Source organism: Ambystoma mexicanum, chromosome 2q, assembly GCF_040938575.1.
Source record: "Ambystoma mexicanum isolate Mex_15411 chromosome 2q, UKY_AmexF1_1, whole genome shotgun sequence".
NCBI classification, from domain to species: domain Eukaryota; kingdom Metazoa; phylum Chordata; class Amphibia; order Caudata; family Ambystomatidae; genus Ambystoma; species Ambystoma mexicanum.
The window spans coordinates 93,997,553-94,015,355 of record NC_090924.1 but is presented as its reverse complement, the minus strand read 5'-3'; the positions used below and the strand labels follow the sequence as shown (position 1 = coordinate 94,015,355).

Genomic DNA, 17,803 nt, shown 5'->3' with positions numbered 1-17,803 from the left:
TGTTATCACTGCGACAGGTGGTGGAGATGTACAGATGCATGTATGTCTGGTGGCGTGTGTGCATGTGTTCTGCTTCCCCGTGTTGCATGTGATGTCAGGCTAACCTTCAGCTGCTCATGCTGTTGTTTGTGTATGGATGGTGCTGCCTGGTGCAACATTCCTGTTGATTTGCTCATGTGTGTGAGTTGAAATGATATATGTGTTGGGGAGTGTGATGCCATGTCTGAAGTTTGACACTGCCACTCATGTGCAACTGTCATGTGTGTACCAGACCATTGTACCCATCAGTGCCCTGATGCCTGTGTTCTATCTCTCCCTGTCTGCAGCGTCAACTGATGAAGAGGGCGGAGACGGTGCTGTGGAGCAAAGCGGCAGGATCGCACCGCCAGCCGGAGATGCAAGGCCCGGCTCCCCTCCCGTGTTGTCATGTCGTCGGGGAGTGAGGAGTCTGGTGCCGCGTCCGTGGCCGCAGCTTCCGACGGTAGGTCCAAGAGGCAGAGGTGGACTCCTCGGCAGCAGAAGGGGCAGCTGAGACCCCACAGGGTCCGATGGTGGAAGATGGCACAGAGTCATCCAGGTTGATGGAGGGTTGGTTGAAGAGGAGGCCGTGGAAGGGACACACACAGGGTCTGGAGGGGGGATTCCACTGGTGCTAGTGGTGCAGTCCAGGGGCAGGGACAGGAGGCAGCACAGGCCGCCGCAGAGGTGCCTGTGTGTAATCCTGTCCACGATCCTGTGACTGCATCATCCCGCACCAGCAGGGATGCGTTCGTCCAGACCCATTTTCAGGGAGGGGATGAGTGCACAACAACTGGCCTTCCTCTCCCTGCGGGTGTGGCAATCCGGGACCAGGTTGAGCCTGTCCTGGCTGGGATGGCGTTGCATCAACGGGGTATGCGAGATGACCTGCTGAGTTTTCGTGAAGACTCTGCACGTTATCTCGGATGCCTCTTTGACCGCATCGACCTACTAGGATGGGTCACCAGTGCTAGATTCCTCCATGTGCTGGACCTTGTACCAACCCCCTCCTCAACTGAACCCCCTATGCGCCAGTCGCCCTCCATGCCATCTTCCGGCCCAAGTATCACCTGGGTACCCTGTGGAGCTGCCTCTGACCCAGCGGCCAGGCTGGTGGAGGACACATCCCTGCCACAGTCGGGAGTCAGAGGTCCAGCAGGAGTGGGCACCCCAACAACTGCACCCCAGCAGGAGGAGGACGTGCAGGCATCAAGAGCCAGGACACAGGCAAGGCAGCAGCAGGCTCAAGGTGGGAGCAATTATGGCTCGGGGCCATCAACATCAGAGGGGCAGGCATCGACCAGAGGGCAGGAGGACCCTAGATTGGTGGTGTCTTCCGTTTGGCAGCGGTTGGACCAGCAAATAGATGCGGAGCGGCGGCGGGCAGAAGAGGCACGGCTCACTATGGTCAGGGCCGAAAACTCCATGCGCAGGGCGCTAAGGCGGGCTGAGTGCCTCGAAGCAATTTGCAGGGAGTTGGAGGTGGACATGGCTTTATCCCTACGAAACCCCGGGGCTATGGAGCAGGCCCGCCTCCAGGACGTGGAACGGGAGTTCGATGATGCCCTGGCCCGGGAAATCAACACGTGAGCCATAGGACTTGCCCGCCGCCATTGTATACAGTTAATTAGTGTTAGGTTTCCTTTCAGTTTTTATTTCATTTGGGGCGCTTGGACAATGCCCCACCTTTTTGTATATAGTTGTTCATTAGGTGGGTTTTTTCTAGGTTTCCTTTCAAGCGTTGGGCTCATGGACCCTGGATTTGTGCTTTGTATATAGTTCAACACAGGATTTCACTTCATGAATTTGAAATTCCATGAATACGTTCTGCGCCAGAATGCTGTTTAGCGCACACTGATGGCGCACGCTGGCACACGCCCCCTCTCTGCGCTGCTCGCATGCACTGCCTCTGCGCTGAAATCTATGAATTACCCCGTAAATTGGATACATGAATGTGAACAAGTTTTCCTTATGCTAGATGCACATGCGACGAAGTGACAAACAAGCTGACAATTACCACAAGGCTATAGTACCTTTTTTAGAACATGTCCCTCTGCTGTATCATTGAGAGAAATGGTATTAATGTGACTTTTGAGTATGATTCTTTAAAAAGATAAACATTAAGAAAAGAATATAGAGGATCCATCAGTTGAAGGAATGTGTGTGTATTCGGCATCATGCAAATCACCTGGCGTTCAAAAATAGCTCAAACCACAACCCTTCTATTTAACTGAACAGGACAAAGAGCAACACCCCAAGATTAACACAAAAGGAAAATATGGGTTTCTTATAACTTGGCTGACGCTTGCAATAGGCAAGTAACTCACCAAACAGTAACGGTCTACTATTGAGAATGGTCTGTGCCTCCCACCCAAGGAACCACAATCCCAATTAGGGTTACCCCACCCCGATGCTCACCATCTCTCCTACAACACTGAACATGTGATCACAATCTCCGAAACAAAGCAAGAAATCTACTCCTAGACCCAATTAAGTCTCTGTCCACTTAACCACTCCTACTTCCCATGTTCCTCCAACTCAGTAGCTCCTCACTACTAAAATCGTTGGAACTTCCACCGCATTCGTTCAGCATTAGATGACCCACAAGGATTGGCATTAAAAACACAGACTCTGACCCTCTCCATTTGTTACCGTCACACCACACTCCAATCCACCCATAGTGCCCTTGCAACTAACCTACCCAGAATATCATGTCCTACCCCCTGTCAGAATACAGAAGCTTTCATACCGGCACACAGGTAATGGGTACTTCCGACCAGCATTTAAAACTACACATTTCTGCACATGCTTTCCCTACTATCAATCTAACATAACAGCCCTCCACCACCTTTCCTTTGCAGAGCCACATGTAGCAAGGCCAACATTCTTGGCAGAATGGGGCGGGGGCTATATAAGGTCACTTACCTTACCTTACTTTACCTTACCTTACCTTCAATGCTACGTGGATCACCATTTCCACACTAGAACTGAAACAGGAAGGTCGGTATATTTGCAGAGTTTGAGGGGGCATCAAGACACATATAGGTTTAAACTAATGAGCCATATATTATACTCTATAACTGGTGGAGTTGAATATTGTGTTTCTTATACAGAGCAATGTACATACTGCCAGAGGTCTTGTGCAAGGAACGTGTCCATCCACCTGGAAGAATTTCCAACAATGGATCTAAGGAAAGAGACATGGCAGGTTTCTGAGTTTCTCTTTTATGCAGGCAAATGCACAGTATGCATTCGAGTCGTTTCTATTGTTGAAATACAGTTGATTCTGTGTACATTTGATGCTTGCATTTAGGGGTGTTTTCATGTTTGTTTACGCACAGGTATTGATTATTTGTTTTTGCAGCACTACATATTGCAAAGTAAGAAAATGGCATCATCAAAATCATAATTAAAAACCGTATGACAAGTTCACTGTGAGTTACAAAACAGTTTCATCAATCAAAGCCTCAAAGAATTCCCAAAATCATACCCCTTTCCTGGAATTTTCTTCATGAAAGATCATGATTCTTTTCTGTACTGCCAAATACAATATCTAAATGCCTCAGTGTGTCATTTATTTTTAAAACAAACTGGGAGACGCTACTTCCATTTATAACCAGAATCAGCTTGTGCTAGGAAAGGCGTGCGCCCATGACTTCATTTTTCTTCCCTAACCTCAGATACTTTCCTTGATTGCTCTTTCTCAAGACTCTAGTTGTGCATAATAGTACATTTCATCAATTAAATATCCATTGTGTCCAAGCAGACTTCTATAGTTTTGCATTTGAAGTTCATTAAACCACCACAGTTCGGAGTCTTTTAAGTTCAGTATCACCCTCCAACTTCAATGCATCATGCAGAAAGCCTACTTGGTCAAAGACCTATGCTACCTCCAGACAAATGTGCGTCACTGTAGCAACAACTCATGCCCTGTTGCAGAGTTAAAAATGTCAGTAGGTTTGCCATATTCAAAATCTTCACTCTGTTGCAAGGAATCTGTTGACATGAGACCGAGCAGAATGGCAACCTAAATATGCCTCTTGAACCAATGATGCCCTATTCTGTCCAAAAAAGACATCTTTGCTCTCTTACGTGCCCTTTCTTGAGATACCATCCAAGAACTTAACAAATCCATGGAACAATTAAATAAATACAATGAGGCAAAAGCAGAGGGAGAAAGCTCTTTTAAAAACTTGATGAAGATTTTCAAGTCCCAAAAGCAATCCAGTCAGATAAAGGGCCTTTAAACTCCATCGGGTAAGTCTTCTGAATCTGAGCACTGTCACCTTCCTTCTGGCCTATTCCTATGTTTAATGTTACAGGTATGAGCAATAGTGGAAGAGTCCCGGGCTGTTCTTAAGCAGAATAATGCAATCTCATTGTTACTGCTAGATCTTTTCGCTAAGATGTATAGGACACTGTCTAAGAATGGAGTCACATCGTGAATAACCAGAATCCATACATCTCCATATAGAATGTGTTCATGTTTGCACTATAAGAGACATAGGTCCAATTTGCATGATCATGTTTTACCACGGCATACACAGAGGGATTTGCTGACATTACAATATTCTGTAACACATTTTCACCAGGATTAGGAGAGTTAAAATAACTTGGAAAGGCGAGTTAAAAGAACTTTAAAACCACAATGTGACATTCGGCAAGATGGTGTTGTTAAAATGTAATTGGAAAATGAGACACACTTAGAAAACATTGACAATCACGAGCTCACCTTTGGACAAGATCTATGTTTTTCGTTATTTCATTAAGGGCTGCATCCGTACAGTCCATGACTAAGATGCCATGCACAGAATCGTTGAAGGCCATGCTTGCACTTATGCATGCCACTCCACAATTGAGCATTTCATCACCACTGTAAGGAAAGTGAAAAATAATGGATTGGTTAAAACAATATATGTTTATAGTTATTGTTCCCATTACTTCAAAGAAAAAAATGGCTGTGCTATAAAACAGTTCTAAACAGCCGGAACAATGTGTTACACTAAGACCAATTTATTTAAAATACGGAAAGCATCTCAAACAATCATTTTCGTTTCCATTCATTTTTTTTATTTGATCACTAAAAGTGATGCTTGTGCATTCATGCTGGTACTTGTATTTAGGTTGTTCCATCTTTAAAGGCATCTTCACTTTCCTTTAGTTGGGAAAGTTAAGGTTCAGAGCTCCATAAGGGCCCCCTGAAAGGATCCAAGTCACACGCAGTGGAGGATCAGGACAGCACATAAGGGCATTATGGCACATCAATGGACCAGTCTTTGAGGGCAGTCTACATGGCAGGGCCTCCCCCAAAACGACTACTATATCCTAGCTAGAGCTTCAGAATTAATCCAGGAAGGCAAGAGGGGCAGAGGTATATATATTATAGGGCGGCGCTCGCCGCTGTATAGGTAAGGTGAGTCGGAGACACATAAGAACCCTTCAAAATTTGTAGACTGCAAAGTTTTGTAAAGATTCATTAAAAAATCAAAAAGTTATTAAGCGTCCCAAGCATTTTTTTTCTCCAAAAGTGCCATCTACTTCCCATTAATTTTTCCATAGACAAAAAAGGTAAATTATTGACAAAGCGCACAGAAGGGTTTGGACGAGGTCCAAAACAACTTGGGCACGAAGCGTTGACTCACAATCCATGCGTGTTTCGGGGTTATTCTGTGCTGTAGTTATCTTAAAATTTGACGGAGAAGGGAGTGCCCCCTTCCCCAAACTTTATAGTTGTATTTCCCATGCTGCATTGCAGGATCATGTTTTTCAGAAATGAAACAATGCTATCTTGTTTTTTCTCGATGCAAGAGATATTCATGGCTATGGCTGAGGTTATGGGAAAACGAAACGCAGTAAAAAGCTATTTTCAGGTCAGAAAACATATGCATGTCATCAGGGTAGCGGCGTGGGGGTGGCTAAAAAGCACTGAGTGAAATCTGGGATTTGGAGGGGGTCCAGAGACTGAGTTTACAACACAAAGCTTTCCGTAGCCTTGGCTATAGCTGTGAATAGCCGACAACTGAAAGCAAACTGCGTCACAGGAGCAGCGTGTGTTCTGAGGTGAAACGGGGAGGGCAGCAGAGGTGACGAGGCTGCCTTGGGAGTGGGGGCAGCTGGCACAGATGAAGGGGGAACTGGCACAGATGTGGGGGGGAACTTGGAAATGGCCTTTGGGGGCAGGAAAGAATTTTCTTTTCTGGCTGTTTTGACCATATTCACGGCTATATCCAAAGTTACAAAGGGCTACAGAGACCGCAGGTATAAGTAGTTTGGTACGCGTGTTACATTTTTTAATAAGATACTTAAAAAACTAAAGTGATGTTGGGGGTGAAAAATCACTGGCTATCAATGTCTCCCATTCATGCAGTTAGGAGAGAAGACTCTGTTTTGCTTTAAAGTGAAGAGGCCAGCCTCCTCAGGCCATGTTGCCGGATAAATGACCCTAATTTACAAGACCACTTAGAGGAATTATATGGATCTTTTCTTGCTTTGAAGCTAAGCAGGGTCGGTCACACTTTGAAGCTAAGCAGGGTGCGTCCCGGTTACTATATGGATGGGCATCTGAATTATTTACTTTTTTGATCCGGGCTACTGTCAGTCCTTTAAGGTTTTGCTCTCAAAGATAATTTTTTGCCTTTTGCTGAATGGCATTCTGCTATTTGTAGTCTCCCAGTCAATAATAACAAATACAAAAAATAGGTATTTTTACAGCAACAGTGGGTTTTCCATCCCTGCAGTAACTGGAACAAACCGTGCTTAGCTTCAAAGGGAGGAAGGGGTCCGCCCACTAAGGCCATGTTGCCAAATATATGGGCTTTTCCTTAGAAGAACACTTAGAGAAACATGGCCTAAGTGGGCTGGATCGTTCCTCGCTTTGACACCAAGCAGTATCGGCCCCGGTTACTGCATGGATGGCAGACAGTACTCAGTCCTGAATGCCGTGTGTTTTCTTAGTTTTAAATATCTCATAATACATGGCATCCACATTTTTAAAAAACTGAAAAAAAGAAATTTAAAAAAATCACATTTATGCTGAACACAGCTATCAGAGAACCATGGCCTTAAGGAGTTCAAGACACAGGAGCTTACCATTATGCTACAATGGTGTCATTGTTTTTGTTCTCACAAGTTTCATACCTAGACTTTTATCATTGAACATATTCAATTATAGGCCAAGTATGAAATGTATGGCTCATGTAGCACCCAGCCAGTGTGGCCTTGTGGTTAAATGCTGGGCCTTGAACTATGGCAGACCAAGGCTCAAGGCTGCATGTTTTAAAAAAGAATTTAACTAATTTAATTTAATTAAAAGAAAAGCAATGCAAGTGGGAGGTGGTGAGGTTTGTTGCAGCGCAGCCATGTGATCTTATTTAGCATGAGGGCATTTAGAAATGGCTGCAATGTCTGTGCCAAAATGATGGTGCCAAAATGGGGTTTATTACCGCTTGCAGAACGCTGCTTAACCAAAGTGTGTGCTCCCTGGCAAATCATTTAATGTCACTGCACATTGTCTAAACACATTGTGAGTTTGTAAAGTTTTAAATATCTCATAACACACAGCATTTGCATTATTTTATTTTAACCATTCTACTGTCACTCCTTGAAAGTTTTGCACTCAGAGACAATTTTGTTGCCTTTTGCTGAATTGCATTCTGGTATTTGTAGTCTCACAGTCAAGATAGGGGGAATAATGCCAAAATTGTACACTTTTGGCTAACATAGTTCTATAAGGATTTATATATTTGAGTGACACTATGGTATGTGTACTTTTGAAGTTAGCTTTATAAAGCAGAGTATTGTTGAAAGACAGATGTGGGTGAGGAGGGGAAATGATGAGAGGGCAAGTAAATCATGAGTATTTGCCCATGATATGGCAAGAGAGTTTACAATCCTGGACACTGGTGCAGCTATATTTTCAGAGGGCGATGCAACCCCTTGGGATTTTTTGAGGTTGGTAAACTTGCTCAAGGATGTGGATAACATGAATTTACTCAGGTTGTCATGTTCCCAGTGCAGGCGCTTACCCACCGGACCACAAGCACTTGTTTCATATTGGGATTTTGTTTTCCATGGAATATTTCACTACAGATTGCTGGGTTTAAAAGGTGAGCACGTCCAATGCTATTTTGTCTTGTGCACTTTCTTCCAAGGAGAAAGTAAATTGAACTACATTTGTATATTTCAGTTTAAAATATGTGGCAACCTACTGTGCATATATTCATGGGTGCCATTTTTTTATTTTCGCTATGCAGCAAAAGTACCTGGACATATGGTAATCTTACAGCCAATATTTTTTTACCCTTTTCTGTGCTGCCTAAATGTGGGTAGTTGGGAGTGTGCGATGAATCACAACACTCGCCAAGAGACGGGACATAAAACAAGGGACTTGTAGCACACAAAGTGTGTGATCCTCAGCAAATAATTTAATCACACAGGACATCAACTAAAAACATTGGGAGCTCTCAAAGCCGGCAATTATTTACACATAATAAGATATTTTTACAACTACAGTGACATCAAGGGTGAAATATCACTGGTGAATCAGGTTTCCCACCCATGCAGTCATCAGGACTGACCCTGCTTAGCTTCAAATTGAGGAAAAGGTCAGCTGCCTCATGCCATGGTGCCTAATAAACGAGGCAAATTTACAAAACCATTTAGAGCAACATGGTCTGATGGGACTGGCCCCTTCCTCACTTTGAAACTAAGCAGAACTGTAAGTATATTCATGGGTTCCAGCTCTTGATTTTCACTTTGGGTGCAGATAGTGGTCATAGTCTGCGCAACTGGGGGGTGCGAAGTTAAGGTCGCTTTAGCTGAATTTCCAGGGTTTTGTTGCATTAAGTTCTCACCTTAACGTCCCTGCAACTAAAGTTTTTTTCCTTGCATTTCAAAGGTTTTGTTACAATGTATTGCTCACCTTAACATACCTGCAACTAAAGTTTTTTCCTTGAATATATATCTATATATCTGTGTGTGTTTATGGGGTACATTACTCACCATAATCGTATTTCTGATGCTTGTCTCTGCTTAGATTTACATGCTATGCATTGGCCGACATCTAGTGGAAGCTGCAGAGTATTACAGAAGTTGTTTTTTCGAAACTCGAAAAGGGACGTCGACAGGACGTGCCAGTATTACTATCCCTAGAGTGACGGCCACTGTACCTATGGTCCTTCACGTGACGAGATCCCTCAGATTGTTTTGTTTCTGACATGAGGTTGCATGAAGTATAGCTTGAGTACAGGTGTATTAAAGCAGATAAGTATCAGATAAAGCTCAGGTAAACATTTACACACATTCTACTCCAAGGGGAGGAAGGGTGGGCACATGTGGATCTAAGCAGATACAAGCATCAGAAATATGATTATTGTGAGTCATGTATCCCTTCTGAGGCTTGTGGAATCTTCCTAGATAGCATGCTATGCATAGATTAGCGAGCAGTGTTAGGAGAAGGTGGTGGGTTGTGAGAAGGTCCTGTGGAAAAAAGATGTTTTAGAACCACTTGTCCCACCTGTGTATCTGCTTTAGAATGAGTCTCAATGCAGTAGTGCTGAGTGAAAGTGTGTACTGTGCTCCATGTAGCTGCTTTGCAAATGGTGTCCAGTGAGACGTTTGCGATAAAGGCCAACATAGCTCCTGCACCCCTTGTGGAGTGAGCTCTTTTGTGAAAGGCGGTTTTTTGCTTGATAAAGAGTAACAGAGCTGTATGCATCTGACTATCTATCTGGAGATGGCATTCTTGAAATGTGGACTCCTTCTCTGCTGGTGCTACGGAGACAAACAGTTGTTTTGTTTTCCTGAGCGGTCTGGCCTTTTTTACATAGTAAAGGACCGCCCTTCTTACATCTAGTGGATGGAGTTGTTTCTCAGCTGAGCTTGTTGGGTTCTGAAAGAAGGCCGGTAGCTCAATGGACTGGTTAACGTGAAATTTGGAAATTAATTTAGGTGAAAACCTAGGATGTGTTCGTAAAAACCCGTTTATCCTTGTGGATGACAAGGTTGCCGGTCCGGTAACAACGGTACGAGTACTGTTGTTACCGGACCGGCGAACTCCGAGTTGTGCCACGGGTGCCTTTCATTCCACCAGGTCTGCCCTGGCAGAATGAAAGGCACCCGCAAGCACAGCATGCCTGTAGCCGGTATGAACGGCTACAGGTATGCAGTGCTATAAGCATCCCCATTCCCATTGAGTCCTATGGGGCTGAAATGGGAATGGGGATCTATCGGCACCGGCAGGGTCGGAATACCCCGCAAATTGCCCATTCACGAGTGCCAGACTTTCATGCCGGTATGGAGGTAGCCCTGCCGCTCTTACCGGCAAGGCTACCTCCAACCTCGTAATGAGGCCCAATGGGTCATGCACTGACAATGCTTGAAGTTCACTAACTCTTCTTATGGATGTAATAGCCACTAAGAAGGCAGTCTTATATGTGAGATGTTTAATACTTGACTTATGCATAGGCTCAAAAGGAGGACCCATGAGCATTTCAAGTACTACATTGAGATCCCAGTCTGGCAGTGGGTTTGGAATCGGAGGATGGATTCTCTTTACTCCCTCCATAAATGCCATAATGACAGAAACCTTCCACCATGATACCGTTTTATGAGAGGTGGTGTAAACTGATAAAGCCGCCAAGTGAATCTTTATAGAGTTAAATACTAACCCTGAGTACAGCAAGTGGAGCATATACGGAAGAATGTGGGTTGCAGTACATTCTATGGCATTTATTTGTTTAGACTGGCACCAAATAACAAATTGTGTTTGGTTTACATGCCTCCCTGAGGATATCCATACACCTCTGTAGTAGATTTAGATGTCCAAACTCTACGACCTCAGGAGCCACGCTGCCAAGTTCATTGAGTGAGGTTGAGGGTATAATGTTATTCCTCCATGATGGGTCAGCAAATTGGTCTGGCACAGGAGTTTGATGGGGTTGCACATCGCCAGTTTGCGCAAATGTGCATACCATGGTTGTCTTGCCCACATGGAAGCAATTAGGATGAGCATCATTTGTTCTTTTTAAATTGTGTTCACCACCCTGTTCATTAGTGGAGTTTGGGGAAAAGCGTAGGAAAATGTTCCTGACCAACTCATCCATAGGCCATTCCCTTTGGAATCTGGTTGGGGAAACCTGGATGGGAAGTCTGGGCATTGCTTGTTTTCTCTTGTTGTGAACAAGTCTAGCTTGAGGCAACCCCATTGTGAGAAAATGTGATCTACGACGCTTGTGTCAAGTCTCCATTCATGTTCTTCTGGTAGGGGATCTCTGCTTAGTGAGTCTGCTAGTGTATTGAGTTCCCCTGGAAAATGTTGGGAAGTTAGGAATATCCCTGTTTGAGTCCCCATTTCCATTATTTCTGTGCTAGTTTGGACAGATTTGGAGAATGTGTGAACCCCTGCATGTTGATGTAGAACATTGCAGCTGTGCTGCCAGTTAGGATCTGTACCGACTGATTTGTCAGCCGTGCTTTAAATGCTTGAAGCGCCTTGAATACCACCAGAAGTGCCAACAGGTTGATATGGTTCTGTGCCATTGTGTGAGTCCACAGACCCTGTGCTGTGAGATGAAGGTGATGTGCCCCCCACCCGGAGGGTGATGTGTCTGTTTTAACTACTACCTGCACCACTGGATCATGGAGGGGTTTTCCCTTTAACAGATTCTCCTTTTCCACCAGCGAAGGGCTTGTACTAGTGTTGGTGAAACAACCACTAGATCATCTCACTGACCGCTTTCCTGAGACCACTATTTTGCCAACCACTACTGCATCGGCACATACACAAACGTGTGCGTGGGACCAGGTAAATGCAAGATGCCCCCATGACAAGCAAACGCATAGTTTTGCATACGTTTATCTGGTGAACAGCTTGAAACTGTGGTATTTGCAGTAGCATCTTTTGGATTCTCTCCTTTGATGAAAATACCAGCCCTTCTTCCGTGTGTATGACAGTTTCTAGGAACTGTTTTGTCATATTTAGTACAAGGCTTGATTTTTTCTCCTTTATCGATAAACCCAATTTCATAAGAAGGTTTATTGTTCTTTGTGTATTGTGCCTGCAAATGTGGGGTGACTCCCCTGTGATCAGCCAGTCATCCAGGAAGGGGTACACTGGGATTGCCTCCCTGCGCAGGTGCACTGCCACCACTGCCAGTACCTTGGTGAATACCCTTGGACGGATGCTATTCCGAAAGGTCGCACCTTGATTTGGTATTGCTGGTTTTTTATCTTGAAACGCAAGAATATTTTGTACGCTGGGAACATCGAAATATGAAAATAAGCATCTTTCATATCCAGGGTTGCAATATAGTGCCCCCGCTTTAGCAGTGGGATTACTTCTTTGTAGCGTTGTCCTGCAGAATTTTTGTGGCTTTTCATAGGTGTTTTCAAGGCACAGGTCTAATACTGGCACATGGTTAGATCTTTCTTTGGCACAAAGAAGTAAGTTGAATATATGCCCTTGTTTACCTGGTCGCTGGGATGATTTTAATGGTGTCCTAGAGTAGGAGCGTAGTGACCTCTTCTAGAAGGTTGCGTTGTTCCTATTGTGTGGTTGATTTTTGAAGCAGGATGGTTTTCGGGTCGCTGCAGTAATTCCACGCAATAACCGCCTACCACAGTTGATAACACCCATTTGTCTGAGGTGATCCCCTCCCATGCGTGTTATACGCCCTCCTACTGGAGAGGCATGGAAGCGGACCTGAAGCGGTGGTCATTGTTTCAGAGGTGTTGCTCCACCTCTGGAAGTGGATGACCTCCCACAGCGGAGAGATCTATACTGGCTCCTTTGGAAACCTTGAAAGGCTTGTCTTTGATTGGAACCCCAGGATGAGCTTTGGCTTTGGCTTTATCCAGCACCCCTCTGCGAATGTTGTCCTTGAAAGCGATGAAAATTGTTTCCACCTCTTTTACCTGGTGGTTTATTTGTTAGCTGGCCTAAGGATTTAAGAGTGTCATACTCTTCTTTAGCAGATTTTAACACATCCACAACCGCTTTACCAAATAGGACATTCGGTTTGATAGGCATGTTGAGGAGTGTTGCCTGCGTTTCCAATTTAAATCCTGATTGCCAAAGCAATGCATGGCGTTTTAGGAGTGTCCCCTCAGTGATTATTCTACCCGCATTATCGGCGGCATCCAAGATATTATTTAGGATGCAGTTTGACATTGCCTTTTCTTCTCCTACTGCGAAGGACAGTTGCGACTTTAGAGGTTCTGGAGATGAGGCCATTAATGTTGCAATCTCCTCCCACTTTTGGCAGTTGTAACTTGCCAATAAAGTGGTATTGTAGGCAGTCCTTGTTTGAAAAGTCACTGAGAGGGTAAAGCTTCTTGCTCTGTTTCAGGGGGTGCTTGCGATGAGACTAGAGCTGTTCCTGCCCTTTTTCGTGCTGTGGTCCCTACTAGTGAATCTGGTTTTAATTGGCCCCTGATGTACAGTGGTCTGTGGGCACAGAGCAGAACATATTTTCAATACGCGCGTTCAACGCCTGCTTTTGGTTAGGAGTCTCTAGGGAGGTTTGGATTCTTCTTTGAACAGATTGAAGAATAGGTATAAATTTGGTAACAGCCTTCCTGTCCCCTAAATCATTGTCCAGTTGTATTTCCTGGGTCTGAATCTGGAAATGCTTGGCTGATTTTATGAGCAAATCATTATAATGAAGTTGGTTGTCCACCAGTGAATCTGCCACCGGTGGCTCTAGGTTAACGGGAGAGGGTAAGTTATACACATACTCTTCATCTTCATCGTATTATTGGTTCACCTCCTCTAGGGTTTCAATCTCCTCAGAGTCTGTATTTGATTCATAGAGATCAATTTGGACTGGTTCTTGCTGAGGGGTAACTAGAAGGGTATCTGGACATGGCCTCTTTGTTGGGGTTGTGAAGACGTGGCACCACTAGTTGGTGGCGTGTTTTGTAAGCTTTGCATAGCCTGGGGATTTTTCTAAAAAAAAAAGTCGAATGAATGTCATGCATCTCATCATTCTATCAATGTCTTAAGAGACTCCATTAAGAGGAATTTGGAATAGTCACAGGAGTTTGTGGTGTCATTAGAGTAGGCTGCCCCTTGTTTTTCAAAGCTGCTGCTATAGTATTCTCCCCTTGGGAAACACTGTCTTTTTCACTATGTAGTTTACTTGTTTTCTCCCAATGAGAATGGTGACTTTTTGAAGAGTGGTTTTTGGAAGTTCTCCCCTTAAGGAGAGTCTCCTGGACATGCTTCTGTACCAGATGGCTATTTTTGAAGTCTTGGTGCTTTTTGCCGAGTTTGAGGTTTGTGAAGTGTGTCGAATTGGAACAGGAGGTCCGAAGCCACGTCTTCTGATGCTCAACGTTCTGCTGATGATTTGGACATGGGGTCTGTGTCATCTCGCGACTTTGGGGGCCTGTTGTGTGGCGATCATCATCTCAAGTGCCCAGAGGACAGGGAACTAGTGGACCTACCCCTCGACGCCGTGTGCGGGTGTGTAGACGATGTTGTCATTGACTCTCGGCCCTTGCGTATGTGCTTAGTGTGTGCTGATTTGTGTGTACTACTGCCACTGGGTGTTGTCCCCGTAACAGCGCTGCTGGCCTGTCTGATGAGGTCGAGGTTAGCACATGGGAATCGATCAGTTCCCTATCGCCTTCGTCATCCAAAAAGACGTCGATGCTGCTGTCGCTGGATGCACCCTCAAAGTTCATGGGGGCCTCGGCCTTCATGGCGTGGTGGGCCCAACGTTTGGTCTTTCGGTCCTTTAGGATCTTTGGTTTGAGGAGCTGACAAGCTCTACAGTGGCCCTTGTCGTGGTCCCTCTGGAGACAGAGGTTGCACACCCGGCGCTTGTCTTTTCAGGGGAACTTCTTGTTGCAACTGGAGAAAAATGTAAATGGTGTGTTTTCCATGAATGGATGGAAAGGCAGCTAGGTGAAAATAGCGAGGGAAAAGGGGAATATGCATTCTCCTAGTGGCCTAAGTAATGTCCGCCACCCACTCTTCACACTGTCTGGGCTGAGGCCCGGTGCGGCCTTCCAAGGCCGAAGGGGTGTCATCGAGTCAGCTCTTTGTCGTCCTTTTCACTGCTGTCGAAGATGTTCATTGAAGATCGGTAAATAAGGGATAGAAAGAGTACTAGCTCTAATAACATTAATAATTAATGGCGTAAGCCAAAACAGAAATCCGTGTTATAGCGTCCAACGGTGTTAGGGGAAAAAAACTCTGAGGGACATTGACGCGTGAAGGACCATGGGCACAGCGGACGTCACACTAGGGATAGTATTACTGGCATGCCCTATCGACATCTGTTTTCGAGTTTCATAAACAACAACTGTAATACTCTGGAGCTTCCACTAGATGTCGGCCTATGCATAGCATGTGACCCAAGCAGATTCCACAAGCCTCAGAAACATATTTTTTTATTTTATTTTATTCGTGAAATTTGTTTAACCTTACACAAAAATATAAAACGAAATTGTCAGCGTAATAAAACATCTCAAATAAGAATAAAACAGTACAATTTTAAGCAAATAATTATTCTCAAGGAATAAAGTGGTTAGATAAGTGCTTGAAAATGCTCAGTTGCAAAGTTAATAAAATACAGTCATAGCAAAATATATATCATGATTTACAAAAATGTAAAAATTACATCCTAATAGCAATCAAATTAATTTGATATAAAAATGTAAGAACAGCAAGTGGAACTTCATAGCCACTAGATAATCGTAACCAGAATTCTTGGGAAGGTAACCATTCATCCATGTGTACAAAACACCAAAGATAATGATCTGCAGCTAATGCAATGCAGGACACTATGTCAACAGATGATTTAAAGTGTGGATAGACTTTGGTTGCCTACAGAGTTTGCAGAAATGTTCTAAAGTTGCTCATTTAGGACTAAATAGAGAACCTCTCCCGTAGGAATGAGATTCAATCTGAATCGTAAAAATAACAACCTCCATTAGGTGTTTGGGAATTTACACAAACAATGAGGAAGCATGGCCAGAGGTTTGTATAGTATTGAGAAGCAATTATAATTTTCATACGACCTTTCAGTTTCAATATTTTAACACCAATCATTCACCAATATAGGATTATTAATTAAGGTTGTTGTGGGTTCTTGCATTCTTTGCAGTATAGAGTCACTTTTAAGCATCTAGTTTAAAATGGGTCCAACTTTACCCTCCAATTTTGTCTCTGAAATCACACAAAAACGAATTATTTAGAGGTGTGAGAATTAACCTACAAAATGTCAATATTTTCAAAGATTACTGTGTAGTTTACATTAGTTAGAACAATCACACATTGCGTGTCCAGTCTGACCTCCACCCCATCAGATGAGCCCAGCACACCCACATGCTGCGAGAAGCAACACCTTCGCACCAACAAATCAAGCTGACCCACACCCCTATGGACTATACATTATTGTTACACTGCACCACTGGGCTCATACTATTCACCCCTTATACTATTTTTCACTGATGACCAAATGTGTGTATAAAGATATGTTGTTTCTGTATTGTTGGCAGTGCGCTCTCAGAGCAGCAGAGTCCTCTGCGTGCATCAATTTACTTTATAAACCTTTAAATAACTTGCAATCTTTCTCCTGGTCTCTTTCCTACTGGAGTATGTCCGTTTATTCTGAGTTTGGGTTTGTATTTTGGGGAATTACCACCTTCACTTGGTGACCCCGACAAAGTGATTGCTCCGATAAGGCCCCCAGTGCAGCAAGATCCGGGGTAACACCATCAAGACCACCACCACCTACGGCCGACCGGTATTTAAAACGCGTATGCTCCTGAGCTGGTTCTGCATGTCGCAGCTTTGCAAATTCCCAGCTGCTCGCCAGAGCAGGCGACGGCCTGGTTGGGGGTGGCAATCCGATTGTGGATAGACTTTGAACGGAGGCTCTCGGATCACCAGAACACGTGAGTATTGATTGCAATGATTGCAAGGAGAACTAAAGGAGGGAAGAGTAACGGGAAAAGGGTCAGATTAGAAGAGCAGGGGAACGGCCTGTGGGTAGGGTTGGGTGCGAGCAAGAGTGAGCGACTGTGAGCGACTGTGGGCGAAAGTGCTTTTTTGATTTCATTCTTTATTTGGCCATTATATTTTTTTTTGTATATGGTGATTAAATAAGAGGAGATAAGTGAAACTAGCTCCGAAAGGGGGTGGAAAGCAGTGCTGCATAGTACTGTCTCGACCAGTGCAGATTAATAAGTGAGGACAAAGGAATAAGTAGGAGTCTTGCATATTGCGTAGACTCGGGGAACATTAGTACTTAGTTTTTCTCTTTCTCTTTAGTATTGGTAAACATTCTTTAGAGGTTGGCCCGGAAGGGGCCAGGGTGGAGTAACTGTGAGGTGTGACTGGAGTGGGGTCTAAAAAAGTTAGCCTAAAAATTATATGTTTTATGTTCTTTGTTGTTAGTAGAGGTGAATCAGTTTGTCAAATCTGTCTGTTCAGTCGTTCATGTTTTCATGGTTCTTGTTTTGTTCATGAACATGGTCAAAGCAAAGTAAGGTGTAAGTGAAATGTTTTGAAAAGCAACTTTGAACAATGTCATGCTAGAAGATACCAAGCAATTGAAGTACTGACAGTGATAATTGATACATACACGCACATACACACCCAGACAGTGGAAAGAAATGATGGACACGGATACACAGTTTTTGCATATTTGTCAACACCTCCCCTTATATAGTGAAAAAATTAAAAAGTATCATGACCAATGGCTGACCGAGATTAAGGGGGAGGGATGGTCCCAGATATGGCCAGAAGCAGGGTTGTTTGATAAGACAGTGTTGG

General features: G+C 44.1%; 1 protein-coding gene across 1 annotated transcript in view; it reads right to left on the bottom strand.

Moving 5' to 3' along the window:
* Positions 1 to 17,803, bottom strand: part of LOC138569187 (ankyrin repeat and fibronectin type-III domain-containing protein 1-like) — a 2,784,778-nt gene that overhangs the window by 2,507,282 nt on the left and 259,693 nt on the right. Inside the window, exon 3 of the mRNA XM_069646931.1 lies at positions 4,751 to 4,891. The gene's annotated coding sequence lies outside the window, so the exon portion shown is untranslated. The remainder of the gene's footprint in view (positions 1 to 4,750; positions 4,892 to 17,803) is intronic.